Below are 16,125 nucleotides of genomic sequence, written 5' to 3'. Positions count from 1 at the left end.
CACGCACACGCACACACACACACACACACACACCCACAGTCTTGGTGGTGGGCGTGCTTTACGGCATCTGTACAGTCAGCATCATCTCTGGTTCCTGTGGCTCTTCCAAATGCTAAACTACATCTAGACATGGCTGTTTGATACTTTTTTTCTTTATTTTTGTGTGCGACAACTGAACATCTTCCAAAAGTAGTGATTCCATATTTTTTGTCAGGGGTTGTGAATGAAAACACTGTAAGGTGCAACCGAGTGTAACCCTGTGCTCTAAATCTCACCTTTCAAGCCTCCCTTTGACTCGGTGTTTGTTTTTCAGTCTTGGCTTTGCAAAGCAGAAAGGATGGAAGAGATGATGCATCATCCGCAGACGTACTGAGAGGTTAGTTCTGTGATTTGTGATAAGAGATTCTATACAGTTTGTTTTTCCATACTGGAAGTTGGATGAAAACAGCTTAAAGTGGTGGAAAGATACTGGGGATTTAGTTATTGGCACTGCAAGGTGCTGCTGGGGGAGGTGAGCTTGGAGAGGTTTTGGCCACACGGGAATGTGGCGGGTTTTTGCTCCCTGGAAAATTGTTTGATATCAATCTTTTACTTCAAGACTATCACAAGTGGGTTTGAGTTACTTTTCACCACTCCCCATATCAGTGACTTTACAATGAATATATGCACATCTTAACCTGACATTTGAGTAAATATTATCCACTGCTACCGTAGAGACCGATTATTAAAAATCATTAACTAGGAGCTCTTACTTTATGTTATTTATATTTTTTATTTGTGTTGTCAGAAAAGATTTCATGTTTGACACTTTTCCCCAAGCTGAGCAGCTTCCATGTAAACAAACTAAAGTTTGACTGCATCAATCTGCCTGGTCCACTGTGACTCTTCAGCCCATTTTTAGCTAACATTTAACGTTTTAGTCTTATGACTCGCTTTCATTTGTGTCATCGCAGTGGCACGTTTCTTTTCCAGGTGGTAAAACTGTGTGGAAATCTTTATTGGCAAAATGAATGAATCTTGGCCAATGTCACTTTAAAATACCAAGACACTTAAAATAAAAGCACCATAACAATATATGCACATTGGACGTGATGAAGATTAATGTGTTTTAATGATATAATCGGTAACACTTCATTTGATGGGGTTCATAAACATGACATAACACCTGTCATGAACATAAACAAGTCTTTATGAATGTTTATAACTGTTGTCATGAAGTGTCATTCGGTAAATAATGACACTTTTAATGCAAAGTTGCTCTAAAAGTTGCATTGAAAGTCCATTAAAAATGCCAACGTTGCATGATTTTGTAAATTATGATAATTTAATGCAAAGTTGACATTTTTAATGGACTTTTAATGCAACGTTTAGAGCAACGTTGCATTAAAAGTGTCATCATTTACCGAACGACACTTCATGACAGCTGTCATAAACATTCATAAAGACTCCTTTATGTTCATGACAGGTGTTGTGTCATGTTTATGACAGTGTCATGTCAGTCTTATGAACCCCTTCAAATAAAGTGTTACCGTATAAAAATGTCGGGTCAGTCTGAGTTGGGATAAGCGTTCTATCACCCTAAGGGTTTATTTACTTTTCTAAATATTTGTTTCCAAAAACAGCCCAAATAACAGAGTTAAAGTGTAAAATCTTGTGCTCTTGTCACAAACTAAAGAGTCTAATGTCTTTTTGAATGCATCTCATATGTTCATTAACAATACGTTTGCTCTGTTTCCAATCAAAATGTTGTGTTTTGATGGTTTTGACATGTACAGTATCTGTGTTTACATTTTTCCCTGATACATTATATCTCCTCACTATAACACTCACAATATGTTTGTTTTTTTTCCCCCTGTTTATACCAGATAATGCCTCATAAACTCTCCGAGCTGCGTCCGAACCTTTACAACCTGAGAGTCAGTGCTCTCTCCATCCATCTTAGCCCCCCGTTCCAGCTAACAAACATTACTATTCATCATCAGTATTCACACCTGTCCAAATCTATAACCTCATTGCCTGGAGGGAGGACCGAGAAGGCAGGAAAAAAAGCCATTGCTGAGGACGGAAGAATCCAATTCCCTGACTGTGTGTATCTCCTATGTGCATTTGTCATACATCAACCAGACAAGTGAACTCCCTCTTCTCTTTGCTCGCAGCTCCTTTCTGACCCAGCTAGCTTTGTCCTGACTCATAAAGAGGGCTAAATGAAAACCAGCCTGACCCCCCTCCTGCCTCCGCCCCTATCGCTGTTGCTCTTGTCTCTCTGCAATGAAACTCATTTCCTCTGTTCTGTGTATCGGCGGCAAAAAATACACACAATCTTGAAGACAAAGTTCTCCTGAACCACCCACCTCCAGTCAGACCAGACAAGTAGTGTCCATTTCTCAAAGAATTCCCTGAATGTGGGAGTGGATCTGCAGATGTGGGAGAACTGTCATGCCTTAAAACCTTCAGCCCACTCCCAAACGCCCCCTCCACCCATCCGACGTTTCACATGCATTACTGAAATGTGTGCACAAACAGATGGAGGAAAGTGCATATGTATGCATGCTATCAGACAGCTGCATAAGTACATGGCCTTGCAAAGATATGCATAGTCCTCGTAGATTTTTCACATTCTGTAATGCAATAACCGCAAACATTCATGTTTCTTATTAGGATTTTCAGGTCAGACCAATACAAAGTAGCACATAAATGTGAAGAGGAAAAAGAAACATAAATTTACATAAATAAAAATCTGAGAAGTGTAACATACATTTGTATTGAGACAATTTACTCTAAGGCTACATTCACACAGGAGGTGAACAACCCAAGTCAGATCTTTTTGGCACATTTCGACCCATGTCCAAATTTTTCACAGGAGTCTGAAAAGCCCGATTACAATCTTACCACCCCCCAAAAAATTTTGATTTGAGCTTCTTCATATATAAAATATGTGACTAGTTGTTTTATCAGCAGTGTGATTTAATTTAATCTGGTCTTTGTGTCATTGGCATTGGTGAGACACGCGTCATAATTCTGCACCAAAAGAAGCCAGACCAGAAGTAAACAATATCTGGAAAAAATTATAATCAAGAAATATGAACAAAGTGTGTTCCACTGCAGGGGATTATATTTCCACATCTTAAACATCTCAGGCTCAGTAAGGAGCGCATCAATCAGGGAAGCAATGATAGTTCTGGAGGAGATGCAAAATTAATCAACTCAGGTAGAAAAATCATTAGAGTTTGAAGTCATCAAATCCACAAACTTGATATTTTTACAAAGGTGGCAAAACAAGGAGAATTTTGCTTTGAAGGAAGGTTTTCTGCCCCCAAAAAATGTTTTAATATAGTGATGTTAATAGTTTCAACATTAAAAAATGCCTTTAAGAAATAAATGTAAACTTTTAATAGGTATAAATATTTTTGCAAAGCCACTGTGTATTAATTTATGTGCTCTCAGAGAATCACCTATAAGCTATAAATGACTGCAGTTCTCTCCTTAAATTTCAATTGCCTCTCTGGTCCACAAACAAACACAAACAGACACTTTAATAAGTGCATACACCCCCATAAATGCTGACACAAGAATACACTGAAATAAACTCCCTCGCATCTCACACTTGCTGACACATGTGTTGACACACACTCTCACACACATAAAATACTTGGACATCCCAGGGTCTGGGCGGTCGGTTTTTCCATTACAATGCCCTGGCAGGAGAACAGTTCAGCACAAGCAGAAACATTAACAGCAATGAGAGCAAAACCCGATGGCCAAGCTCATAAAAAAAAACAAATCCAGAAACTCAGAGAAACTGTCTGAGATCGCAAATACACAACTAGTGTACATGTTGCACAAGTATTGTGCAATTTTCACAAGATTTGGCGCAATAAAACAAAGTGGAATCAATGGATAATATGCTTCTATTGTGCAAGAATTTTCCAAACGTCTTGCAGCACACAAAAAAAAGTACCTCTTTTTGTAAGTGTCTGTTTTAATCAAGCTGCTTCGGATAATAAAGTTTAAAAAACTTTAATTATCTGTTCCAAATGGGAGCTACAGTTTATAGTCACTGGCTAATAAAGTAACCTTTGTGTGCAACTACACAGTGAAAAAAATAGACATTTTGTCAATGATTGCTGTTGAATAAAAGATAGAACATTTTTCTTAGATCTGACTCACTAAAAACTGAAATTCAAACACAGATACAAAGTATTGTGTCTTGATGGAATCATTTTTTTTCTGCAGCAGAGAGTAAAAATCAAGTTCTTTATGAGGCTGTATGTAATAAGAGTCTCATAAAATACATTCTCTACACGTTTTAGAGTCTCATGCAGTGTGTTCTGGTCAGGAGAGGAAGGGAGGCCACAACACTGGAACCAAAAGAGACGATGATCAGAATTCGATGAATTTTCTGAGTTCTCAGAGTTCAGAGAGAGGATGACGAAGTCTGACGCTACGATCTGGCAGAGGAACCAGGCTGATGCAGGCTTTTCCACAACAGAGAAGTCTGGTAAAGCCCGGATAACCCTTTCATGAACTGGTCTGCATTTCGGTAATTAGACTCTCACACAGGGCTAACGTATAACAATAGACGTTTAGTAATGACACAGGAAAATTTGGCACCATTTGAAATTATACTTTGCTTTGTTTAGTTCCCTTATGGCCGTTTTGTTCAATTTGGTGATATAATCAAAACTTAATGGATCTGAATTGAATTAAAAGAGAGTGCTCCCAGACCTTAATAAGATGTTGCAACTGTCTGATTGGCAGAAATGATGGTCCCCTAAAAGAGCGCTGTCATTGGAGACAATGGAGATGATTATATAACTCCTTTGTGAAGGAGTGTGACAAATGTTGTGGGTTGTGTCCGGCTGCTTCTACATTTTAGAGCAAGCACAAACAAATAAAACACGCAGGGTGACCAGGAGACAGAAAACAAAAACAACTGGAGGAGGAATTATGAAATACACAACAAAAGAAATGGACAAAATCAAAACTGAATGTTTATAATCAATCTCTGAGAAATTTGGTGAAGGAAATTGGATTGAAATGAATTAAAGCTACACAGGACAATCATAAAAACGCTGAAGTTGACTGTTCAGAAGCAGTCATGGTCTGTGGACGCTTGGATGAGAATCATATTTCATCTTATAAACACAAACAATAGGAAGGGAAATGATGCCGGTCTAATAAAAGTAAATCTTCCGTCTCTGGTTTTGAGAAGCTTTGACTATATTAAATAATCCTGTCTTCCTTTTGGCTCAGTGATCCTGAACATCACTGAATTTTCTTCCCAGAGTAACAACTTTAACCTGTTACATTTTAGACACAGAGTGTTGATTAAAAATACAACAGCTTTTCAACTTTCCTACCAGTTTATCACCAAGTAGCTCGCCGTAGCTGAAAACTGGTGGATTTTTGTCACAACATATATTCCAGAGCGTTTTGACATGGAATCACAACTGACTGAAGAAACTCATTTCTGCAGTCGGTGATAAAATGTTGTTTGTAAACTGCATAGAAGGGAAGAGGGGCAGGATTATGTGTTTTTCAGACACATAGTGCCATTTTATAGCACGGTAAAGTAACTATATTAACTTCAGTTGTTAGAAAATGCTACAGAAATTTGACTTTGTAATGTAATGCCTTTCTGAAACTCTGCTTTCAGGAAGTCATCACAACATGGCTCTTCTGTTGACTCTTCTGGATGTGACCCAATGTCACCTCTGAGTGAATGGGCCTAGAATAAAAACAAAAGAAATTCAAAAGTTGTACTTTTTTAGCTCAGCTCGATCTTCATGATCCATCCCTCAAACGCCCACGAACAAGAAACCAAGACATTTCTCAGAGACAATCAGCATCTAAATCTTTCACCACCTTTATAGCAATGAATACATTCTGTCTCATCATTGATGTTCAGAAAACATTAAGCCAATTTAGAGTTAATAACATGGACACACCTATCTCCTTCTGGTGATGACTTCATTAAAATTCAGAACACATTTCAGACAAACACAGCAAAACAAAAAAAACTGTTTTTGAAACATATTTAACGTGTTAGATAAACTGTCTGGACATGTGGGAATGAAATTATCCATAAAGCTTAGATTATAAAAAAAAAAATTAAAAACAGGCCTTATAGAAGAAAACTGCTGGACCAAAAGAGAAAATCTACACGCTGCTGCAGAAATGCAGGAAAGATCAGCATCAGACTTCATTTACACACAGCAGGAGCCAAAAGTCAAGCAGCCCAGTTGTAGACACATTTTAGAATTGGTCATTAAGTGAGATAAAGCTCAACCACTGAAGCTGGTGAATCATTAAATCCATTTATTTATCAGAGCTTACTTACTACACATTCTCACAGCAGGATTTGGGCAACAGCAAATGAGATTAAATGGGATTTCCAGTCTTTGTTGCTTGTTTTTTCTCCAGCCAGTGTTTACTGATTGTTATACCACAAACATTAAAATTATTCATTAAGACTTTGGAGATTACAGAGATGTTTTCATTTCATTTATACCAAATGTATTGGTTTAGTGCTGCAGAGATAGGCAGTATGGGTCAAATGTTTGCATACACCAATAATTGGTATGCATTTTGCATTAATTGGAGATTGTAATGGTGGATTTATGCTGTTTTCTTTTTTTTTTAAACATACAACTTCATTTTTTCAAATCACGTATTAGAAGTTTTAGCAAGAATTAACTGTTTTTTATCCAAAACAAAAGTTTACATACAGGCTCAAAATTGACATACACCCTTAGCTTTGACTTCCATTCATTACTTTTTTTAAATAAAATATATTTCTACCAAAATGGACAAAAAAAACCCCGTCATCTCTGCTTCTGATGCCTGATGTCTCCTCATTGCCAGGCATTAACTTCAAACATGTAGCAAACTTTATACTTTGACCAGATTTACGCTCCTCCTTATGCAACTGCTGCATTAACCAGAGCCGCCTCCACACACGCCGTCTCCATGGTGATGACAGGAAATGGGTAAGCGTGCCACAGCACAATCAGTCGCTCGCTCATTAGCGCATATTTATAAACCCGACCCAGTCGCGGCTGGCTGTGTCAAACCTCCCAGGCTGCCAGAACCCAGGTCCATGGCAGGAGCTGAAAGGAAGCATAGATGTGGGTTTTGGAGGGAGGGATTTAGACCCAGTCCGAACCAGTATCCAATAATGAACAGCAGATTGCGATGGGAACAAGGTCATTGCTGTTATTACCTTGCTGGACAAACAGGAGGTGAGCAGTGGGATTCCAAAGGAGCGAAGCACATTTGTGGTCTTATGCTATGCGACTTGCACATTTATTTTCAAACTTAATAACATTTTTTTTTTTTACCATACATATGGCATTGTTATAAGTTTGTGTGACATCTGAAGAAGTTATTCAGCTTATTTCTGCTTCACTCTCCAAAGACAGAAGTATTTCTCTTGCAATAACTAGGATTTATATGACAACAAAGATGAGATTTCTTTGGAAATGTGTCTTCTTCCTGTAACATATTTGTTCTGAAGTTCCAACTATTTAAAGCTTATTCAACTTCTTTGCTTTTCTAGCTAAACTGTAAATGTAATGAATCAATCAATTTCTAAACACGTATATAATAAAGTGTGGATGAGCTTTATTGTGAAATAAAATGTCACACTTCCTGCTCTGTAGCATTTTGATAATAGAAATTGCATTATGGGACAGCAGCCCAATCTGATGCATTCCCCCCTCCTACCCTGCACCTCCAAACACTCACCCCAGGTAATGAGAGTGATAATGGTAATCTTTACGGCCCACCATGCCAGCTGAAGACACCCGCGACCCCCTGACACTGATTTAATTAGCTTCCCTGGTCCTCCTCTCCTCCTGCCTGTCTTTCATCAGCTTTGGCCTTATAAACTATTAATGGCCTCTTAGGCACTTTGGCTTGATCACTCATACCAGTCAGCTTTCAACTTACCTGAAATGTTTGTAGAGATTAGCAGAATGGGGGGGAGAGAGGGGGGAAAAAAATGGAAAAGCACATTGTGGTAGTCAGGCCTGGTGATTAACTTTTATCACAGAAGGTTCATTATTGTCTGGGCTCCCTGTGAAGGGACAGAATCAAGGTTCACATTTTATGTGAGGATTCAACTAGTGCTTGGCAGTCAGGCATGCAAGCCAAACCATGCAAGTGATGTGTTTGTTGTGCTTGTGCAGTGAGGTTATTTCAGGTCAACAAGCTCCACATCGGTGCAGAGGAATGCGTTGGGTTACACTGACATCAGTAAAAGTTACAGCTGCTCCTTTGGGCTCCATTAGAAAAGTGCTGCTGCTCTTTTTGGGCTTGAGGTTAAGTTGATTAGTAAGGTTTGTATCGAGTTTAGGCGTGTACTGGTATGGGTCAGGGCTGTGGAAATACATTAAAAATGAGCAGAGGTCGATGCTAAGTCCTTGTGCAGATAGAAAGACACGAAGGGTCTGTAAAGGTCATTACGTTTCGTACATTTAGACGTTCTGGCCAGATCTCAATGTAAATTGTCTGCTTAAGGACGAAAAAGCTCTTCTCCACTTTGTAAACTTTTACCTACATTTGAAGATGCAGTGAAGCTTTTATTTTTTTACATTCATTTCATTCTAAATGATTGAATCGGACAGAAAATTGGTTTGGTGTGCATTCCAGCAGCTTAGTTTCACAACTGTGGTTGCGTTCCTATTTCTGACTCAAAGCTTTTAGTTTTTACTGCTTTTCTTTGGAAATAGTTAAGCATGTTCTGCTTTATTTGCTACTGCTTTCTTTGAAATTAACTAGTGTCATCAAAACCATCTGGACCTGAGTAAACATCTCCTTGTAAAACTGAAACTTTCACAGTTTCTCTGAAATGCTAAATCATTACTTATTGAAAACATGAGGTCCAAACCAGGGGCGGGCCGTCCTGGGCCTCCTTCAATACAGACATTTTTGCCAATTAAAACTGAATTTGACTGAATTTTATTGTACCTAAGGACAGAAAACTGCATGTGAATTTAAATCTGTTTCCCAGATTGCATTGTATTGTGCTGATGTAAGTATTTTTAAATATAGTTGGATGTGAAAAGAAAGTGTTTTTTTTTCTAAGGTTTCATTCATTTTAATGAACAGGAGCTATTATGAATAAAATTGAAAGTAAAGCAGACTTTGATCATCACCATTATTCGTTTATTATTCCATTTCATTCGACCTTGATGGACGGAAAGTTCATCAAGGTCCATCAGAGGTAAGTAATTACCAGAAACTTTTGAAAAGAAGTTATATTAAATGTAATAAAGTTTCACATAGAGACACAATAACAACACCAGAAAACAACATTAAAACATAAACGAGGATCTTACTAATAGAAAAATGCATATATAATTTAAGTAATTTCATATTTTCAGTCGTTTGTGATCTTGTCAGCGGTGAACCTCTTTTTTTTTTCTCTCTCTAACTCAGGTTAAACCTTCCCAAACAAATTCATCTTGACTTTTTCCCCTTCATCACCTCAGGCAAATTCCTGTAATTCAATCAATGCCATCAATTTCATTGTTTACTTTTCTGTGTCCAGCCCTGTTTTCAATCCAATATGTCCAAAATTAGACCAATATGTCTGTTTGTTATTGAATTAACATTTATGGATGCCACATTGCATTTAAATAAATGGTTGTTTTTAGATTAAGCCTGTCTTCTTGAAATCTTTCACTTAACAGTCAGTAATTTGATTACTTATTATTTATTTTTGTTCTGTTTTTAAACAGGCAGTTTAAATGTAATGCTTAAAAATGTATTCATTCTGATAATTTCACCTGTTTGGTATTTTAAATCATTTTGTGTTAGTTCATCATCTTCCTGTTGAAAATCCCTCAGCCTCGTAGCGTCCATGCTAACAGAAATGCTCTGGTTTTGTATCCATTAACATGGTGACCTCCACAGAGCAATGTGCCTGGGGATATTACCAGCAGGCCGTTTGACAATAATGGGACCTTTAATCTGAGTCTGAGCCAGACTCCTGAATGGCGTTTCTTCCTCTATGTAGCCATTCACAAACAGCGGGGGACCAATCACGGCGAGGCAGAGTTCAATTAAACAGAAATGAAGCACATCTGTCGAGGAGGAGGAAGGATTTGACTTGAGCTGTGTAGCTGCTACCGACACCCACTCAGTGGTTACCGCCGCACCAAGACGGTAACCTTTTTTATTACGTTGTAATTGACAGATAATTTTAATTTAAAAGTTTCTGATGCTTTCCTGCTGTCGCAATAACAGAAGCTGTGCCTTTCTTTAGATTCCCATCACTGATTTGCCTTATAGGTGAAGGTGTGTTGAGGGAAATCCTCATGTTTGTCTTACGGCACAGCTGTCACTCACCTGCATGACACTAAGCTTTCATTATTCTGATTTTTATTCCAGTAATTTTCATCTGTGTTTTCAAGATTTTTCTTTTCAGACGTTTGGAAAAATCCAGAACTTGACTGGAAAGAAAGAGGGTAACACTTTATTTGAAGGGGGTGAATAAGACTGTAATGACACTGTAATAAACATGACATAACACCTGTAATTAACATGAATAAGCCTTCATGAATATTTATGACTGTTGTCATAAAGCGTCATTCGGTAAATTATGACACTTTTAATACAAAGTTGACATTATTCAAAATGTCTTTATGACAACTTGACATTAACCAAGAAATCATCACTGTTTAAAGTTGTCATAAAAGTATTACTGATTGAGGTGCTGTGGTGGCGCAGGGGCAAAGCACAACCCATGTATTGAGGCTTTAGTCCTCATGCCGGTGGTCGCAGGTTCGATTCCCAGCCTGGTGACATTTGCCTCACATCTTCCCCTTCTCTCATAAACTCTTTCCTGTCAAACTACTTTCAAATAAAGGCCACTAGAACCAACAAACCCTTTATAAAAAAAAAAAAGTATTGCACTTTAAAAATTAGGTGTGTAATTAAACGTAAAGTTTAAACAGTAATAATTTCTTGGTTAATGTCAAGTTGTCATAACAAGACATTTTGAATAATGTCAACTTTGTATTAAAAGTGTCATAATTTACCGAATGATGCTTTATGACAACAGTCATAAATATTCATAAAGGCTTATTCATGTTAATAACAGGTGTTATGACATGTTTATGACAGTCTTATTCACCCCCATTCAAATAAAGTGTTACCAGAAAGGGTCAGAAATAAAAAGCACTGGAGCAATAAAAGCCAAACCTTTACACTGAAGACATTTAACTCTAGTTGAGATCAGCATTTCTTCACAGCTCTAAAACAAACTTCTCTCCCCCCAGAAAAGTTATTCTCTTTTGTGCGAAAATATAAACTTTTCAGCGATTTTAAGAACAAATGAGTCTAAAAGTCAACACAAACATCAGAATATAAAAGTCTGGTGTTTGACTTTAGGATTCATGCATGTTACTGTGAGGTACAATTTATAACTAAATTTATATCTGTCATAAATCTATAACTGGTTAAATTAATAGACTATCAAAATGACTAAGAAGTGAAGCTGTGGATGAAATCAGAGCATCTTTGTCTTAATTGTTTTTACTTATTGTCACCAATAACCATCAGTTAAATAGCAGAGCTCTTTATCAGTGCAGCTGCTGAATGCTTGGGAAAAACCTGCTGCAAAATAAAGAGGAGATGCATTATTAACTAGAGTTAATAACGTTTAGTAAGGGCTCTCCTGTATCCTGGTTAAATACAGATGGTCATCAATCTACACTCAACCAAGCAGCTGAAAGTATCTCCAGAGTAATCAGTCATGGCATGAAGAAATGAGTCATTTCTAAACGTTTTTAAGCAATCTACCCCTGAAGTCAGATCTAATTAGGAATGGCACGACTTCTAATTCTGCAACCATCCCACGTCCTTCCCTACAAATGTTACACGGCATCTAAAGTAATCATGCTAATGCGACGAGAAGAACAGAGGCATAAACAAAATGTGCATCACATTAGAAGTCATGTAAGAATTTAACTTTAAAACGTAACTAAACACAGCTGTAAAATGCCATTAGGGATGGCTGACAGGAGTTTATTCAGTTTGAAGGCCTGTCGCAGCCTGGTGACATGATAAAAGTGTGTAGCATTTATCAATTGTAAATAAACATACTCCTATCTTTAGAACACAGGGAACCAGAGATCAAGTCGAGAAATTGTTGATTTTCCTGGTTTAAAATAATGTTTTTTATTCTCTTTTCTCAACTCCTTGCAGTTTTTGTCCAAGCTTGTTTTCCCGACGCAGCAGTGGATTGTTTAGTGGTGAAGTCTCATATGAGTAATGAGGCTTAAGACGTTTCCACAGCAAAAACAGCAGGCAAAAAATGTAATAAATGATCCTGAAACTCCATGAATCTAATCATCAACTAAACATCAGGTATGGTAGATATACACTAGATATGAGCTTCTGACAATATGATCACCTTCAGTGAAAATACGCTGGATTCAAGGTTTAGATTCATGAAGTTTCAGGATCATTTATTACATTTTTTTGCTATTATGTAATAATCTACTGCTGCTGAGATAATATAGAGATGAACAACTACGTATATAACTAGTTTATCTTCGACAAAGATAAAAATGGTTTTCATTGGAATGTTTAATTCAGTTTCACTCAGGTCTGATTTTTACCTAATCTGTAAAATCTAGAAGTTATTTTACTAATTAAACTTAAATGTGAAATTTTAAATGGATGATTGGTAACATTTTAGTTTCATAAATTATAATTTTTTTAGCTTCCTTGTTCTGCTGTTCTAATACATTTTCATGAAAAAAAAAACATTCAAATTCTGGCTTTTATCAAGGTTTTTCTTTCCGTTTCTTGAAAAGGTTTTTCTAAAATCCATTTTCGTTGACGTTAACTTTAAAAAACACTGACATACTTATGTGGTTCTATAGTATTCATATTCATACAGCATCTCCATAGTCTTTTGCTAAGGTAAAATCCTCCCCATGTGACATAGATTCAAGTCAAACTTTCCATCACTGGTTTTCATCAATCTTCTGCCAATTCTAGAAAACTCTGCTTCCATCAAATCACATCGTTTGGGCATTTATTTAAAGCATATTCAATACAGCAGACATTTAGTTACCTTGTGTTCTTAGTCTTCACTGGAAAACACATAGCAGGCAGCAGGTAATCACAGGCCTTTTCCTGATTACAAAATCCATGGAGGACAACATTACTCTTGCTTGTGTCTGTCCAGGTATTGATCCAACAGGAGGCTATTTGTTTGAAATGATAGAGATTATTACATGCCACCAATCATGCAGCTGTAATGCATGTGGTGTGATATATAGATAATCCATCGGCCTACATGTTTTTACAACATATTGGATTAGGGGAAGGCCCTTCTTCATGCTGCCCACTGAGGGCCGGGGAGGCAGACTGAACGCAACCACAGAGGAAATTTATGTATTATGCCGCGATTGCATTTTCGACCAGCAAGAACAGTTTATTCCTCATAAATGCTATGCTCCCAAATATATTTATAATGACCATAAACTAATCGCCCGATGGTTTGCTTTGCTAAATGAGGTGAAATAATATAATGAAATAGGCTCCAAGTCCCCAGTATTGAGTGGTATTATTGTACAAGCATGATAATAGATCATGAAGATGATACTGTTAATGTCTGCCGATGCCACTTCTGAAGTAAATGCTTGTTTCTCTGTGAGATGTTGTTGAACGGCTGCACAATACGTTCAATTCTGCAGAAAAACAAAATGGCTCTCTTTTTTTTTTATGTCAAACACCTTCAGAAAAAAAATAGATAAATAATAGATCAGATTTTTATTTATATTACTGGTATTTCTGTCCCTTTTCCCCCACAGTTACAACGATACTGCAGGGAGTATAAGAGCTGCAAACATACACAGTTACAGCAGTTTCAACTGAGCGCTACAAAAACTGGTCGGTGCAGTAAAATACATTATTATTCTATTTCCATTGTAAAACAGGTCCATGTGGTCGGCCCAGTCTAAATGTAAAACTCATCCCATCCACAACCAAATGGCACTTTGTGTTTTAAAAAAGTAGATATTTGAAAATGATTTATACTGATTTATACTGATTTTTAAACCTCAATTTAAAATGATTGAGAGGAAACCATATAGCATTTTGTTTTAAAAAGTCTAGTAACTTCTTATTTAGGACGGTCAGTAACCTTCAACAGCGATCCTCTTTTCCCTCGTGCTCTAGTTGGAACCCCAGGTCCATTTGGTCATTCATTTTATACGTATGTAATACCTTCTTACCTCCTCCTTCAACCTGCAACCAAACCATCTTACACCATTATTTACGTATGTTCATGAATTACGATGATAATTTCTGAGAAGCCTCAATTTCCTGTGGAATTCAATTCAACTGTTTGTTTTTTTTCTGAAAATGTTATATTACGGTCTGTTCCCAATTATTTTGTTGATCCTTGACTGAGTCATGTGATTCTTGTAAAGTATGACCTCAGTTCAACTTGAAATGATCTCCTGCTGGTTACTGGAATGACATAAACACAGATTATGAGTAAAATATACAGTAACATTTAATTCCAGAAAAGGAAAAGGTAAAAAAGGACCACCAGGGGCCATTTGATGTTTCCTTTATTGTCATTCACTGGCATAGCACACCGCTTCAGCATTTTGATGATAACTTTTAAAATACAGTTGGCCAAGATGTTTTCTGAGTTGTTTTTATGAAAACATCCAGTGTGAAACAGTCTGGACCCATGACTTTGTGTCATGCAAAGGTAATTATCTTATCTATCTTTCTGTGGGATTATTATGACTCCAATACAACATTAGAGTCAGGATTCCATAAGGAATTGTTTTGGTCCCCTGAGCTACCCAAAATTCAATGTTCAAATGGGTTTTATGTTCATAAAAATAGTCAGAGTTGCAGAAATAAACTTTGTATTTTCCACTGAGTTTGTTCAGACACGTCGACTGAGTGCTTTTCCAGTGTGTAACTGGAGTGCATTCCAGTAAGGTGCAATATAAGGTCTGAGCTCAGAGGCCCTTAAACAAGTCAAATACATCCTGAACTTCCTAAATTGTACCAGCTTTTAAACTCAGTGTCATTTTCTTGTCAGAGAAGAATCCTGTTAAAGTGTAAGACTTGAACTGAACCCATTGTTTTCATTTGGATGCTAGTTCTCTCCCGTTCAATCAGTCCAAATCAAAGAAACATGAATATGTATAAATTTAATCATGAAAATAGTTACCCTTACTCTAAGATGGAATGAAATCAGTACGTTGTGTTAACTCATAACGTACCCAGAAATCATCACAAAGATGTCCAACAAAATATTGTGACAAAAACAATATTTTGTGAGACTTTTTCATGGCAGAAGTTTAGCAGGTCACTTTGAGGAAACCAGTTGCTCTCTAATGCTCTTTAAAGCAGTAAGAAAAGGAGCCACTTCCTCTGGTAAACTCCTGAGTGGCAAAGATGACAGACCAATTAGCCTGACTCATTAGCTTTCGAAAAGCATTAGAAAATAAAGCTGTGGCAGGATGGACTTCGCTCTGAGTGTTTTTTTGCATTATTGATTGAGAATTAATGGAGGAAGCAGCTGTCATTAAGAGGGTAAGGGATGGCTCTAGAAAACCTTAGTAATGGCAATCCGGGCCATTTAAGAGTCAGCTAGATGGCTGTTAACCACTTAAAGGGTGGGAGCGTAACGTGATGTGGAGAAATAGGAGGAAACAAAGAGCTGTAGCTGACAGGATGCAACTTAGATTTGTTGTTTGGGTAGACAGATACTTTTTGTGCACATGTTCAGCTTTTGTTCTGTTTACAGTTGCAGTAAATGATGATAGCCATCAATCCCACCAGTGTTTCCTTTTTATGTTGGAAGTACGGATCCAGCTAAAATGTTTATAAAACTGTAAGGGTACTCAGAGGGGACCCGGAAATTCAACCACACACAGGAGTATAAAAAGGAAAACAAAGTTTATTTTTTCAGATACTGGTTTCAGCTAAGGGAGAGGTCATCAAACACAGCACTGAGGAGAGAGGGGAGAAGACTGGTGAAGCACGGACAAAGGAGGGGTATCTTAGAAATGTTCAGCTTAACTGACCTGTAGAGCAGTGGACGGGTGGAGCAGAGGAACAGAGGGTCTGATGACA

At 37.4% G+C, this 16,125-nt stretch overlaps 1 long non-coding RNA gene across 1 annotated transcript; it reads right to left on the bottom strand.

Moving 5' to 3' along the window:
• Positions 1–15,929: 15,929 nt before the first annotated feature.
• On the bottom strand, positions 15,930–16,121 carry LOC103479944 (uncharacterized). The gene is made up of 2 exons (XR_536014.1): positions 16,077–16,121; positions 15,930–16,001 (listed from the first exon to the last, which is right to left on the bottom strand). It is a non-coding gene; the product is annotated as an uncharacterized LOC103479944 (long non-coding RNA).
• Positions 16,122–16,125: the final 4 nt, after the last annotated feature.

The sequence above is a fragment of the Poecilia reticulata genome, linkage group LG17, assembly GCF_000633615.1.
Source record: "Poecilia reticulata strain Guanapo linkage group LG17, Guppy_female_1.0+MT, whole genome shotgun sequence".
Taxonomy (NCBI): Eukaryota; Metazoa; Chordata; class Actinopteri; order Cyprinodontiformes; family Poeciliidae; genus Poecilia; species Poecilia reticulata.
The sequence above is the reverse complement of the archived record's forward strand: the minus strand, read 5'-3'. Positions and strand labels throughout refer to the sequence as shown.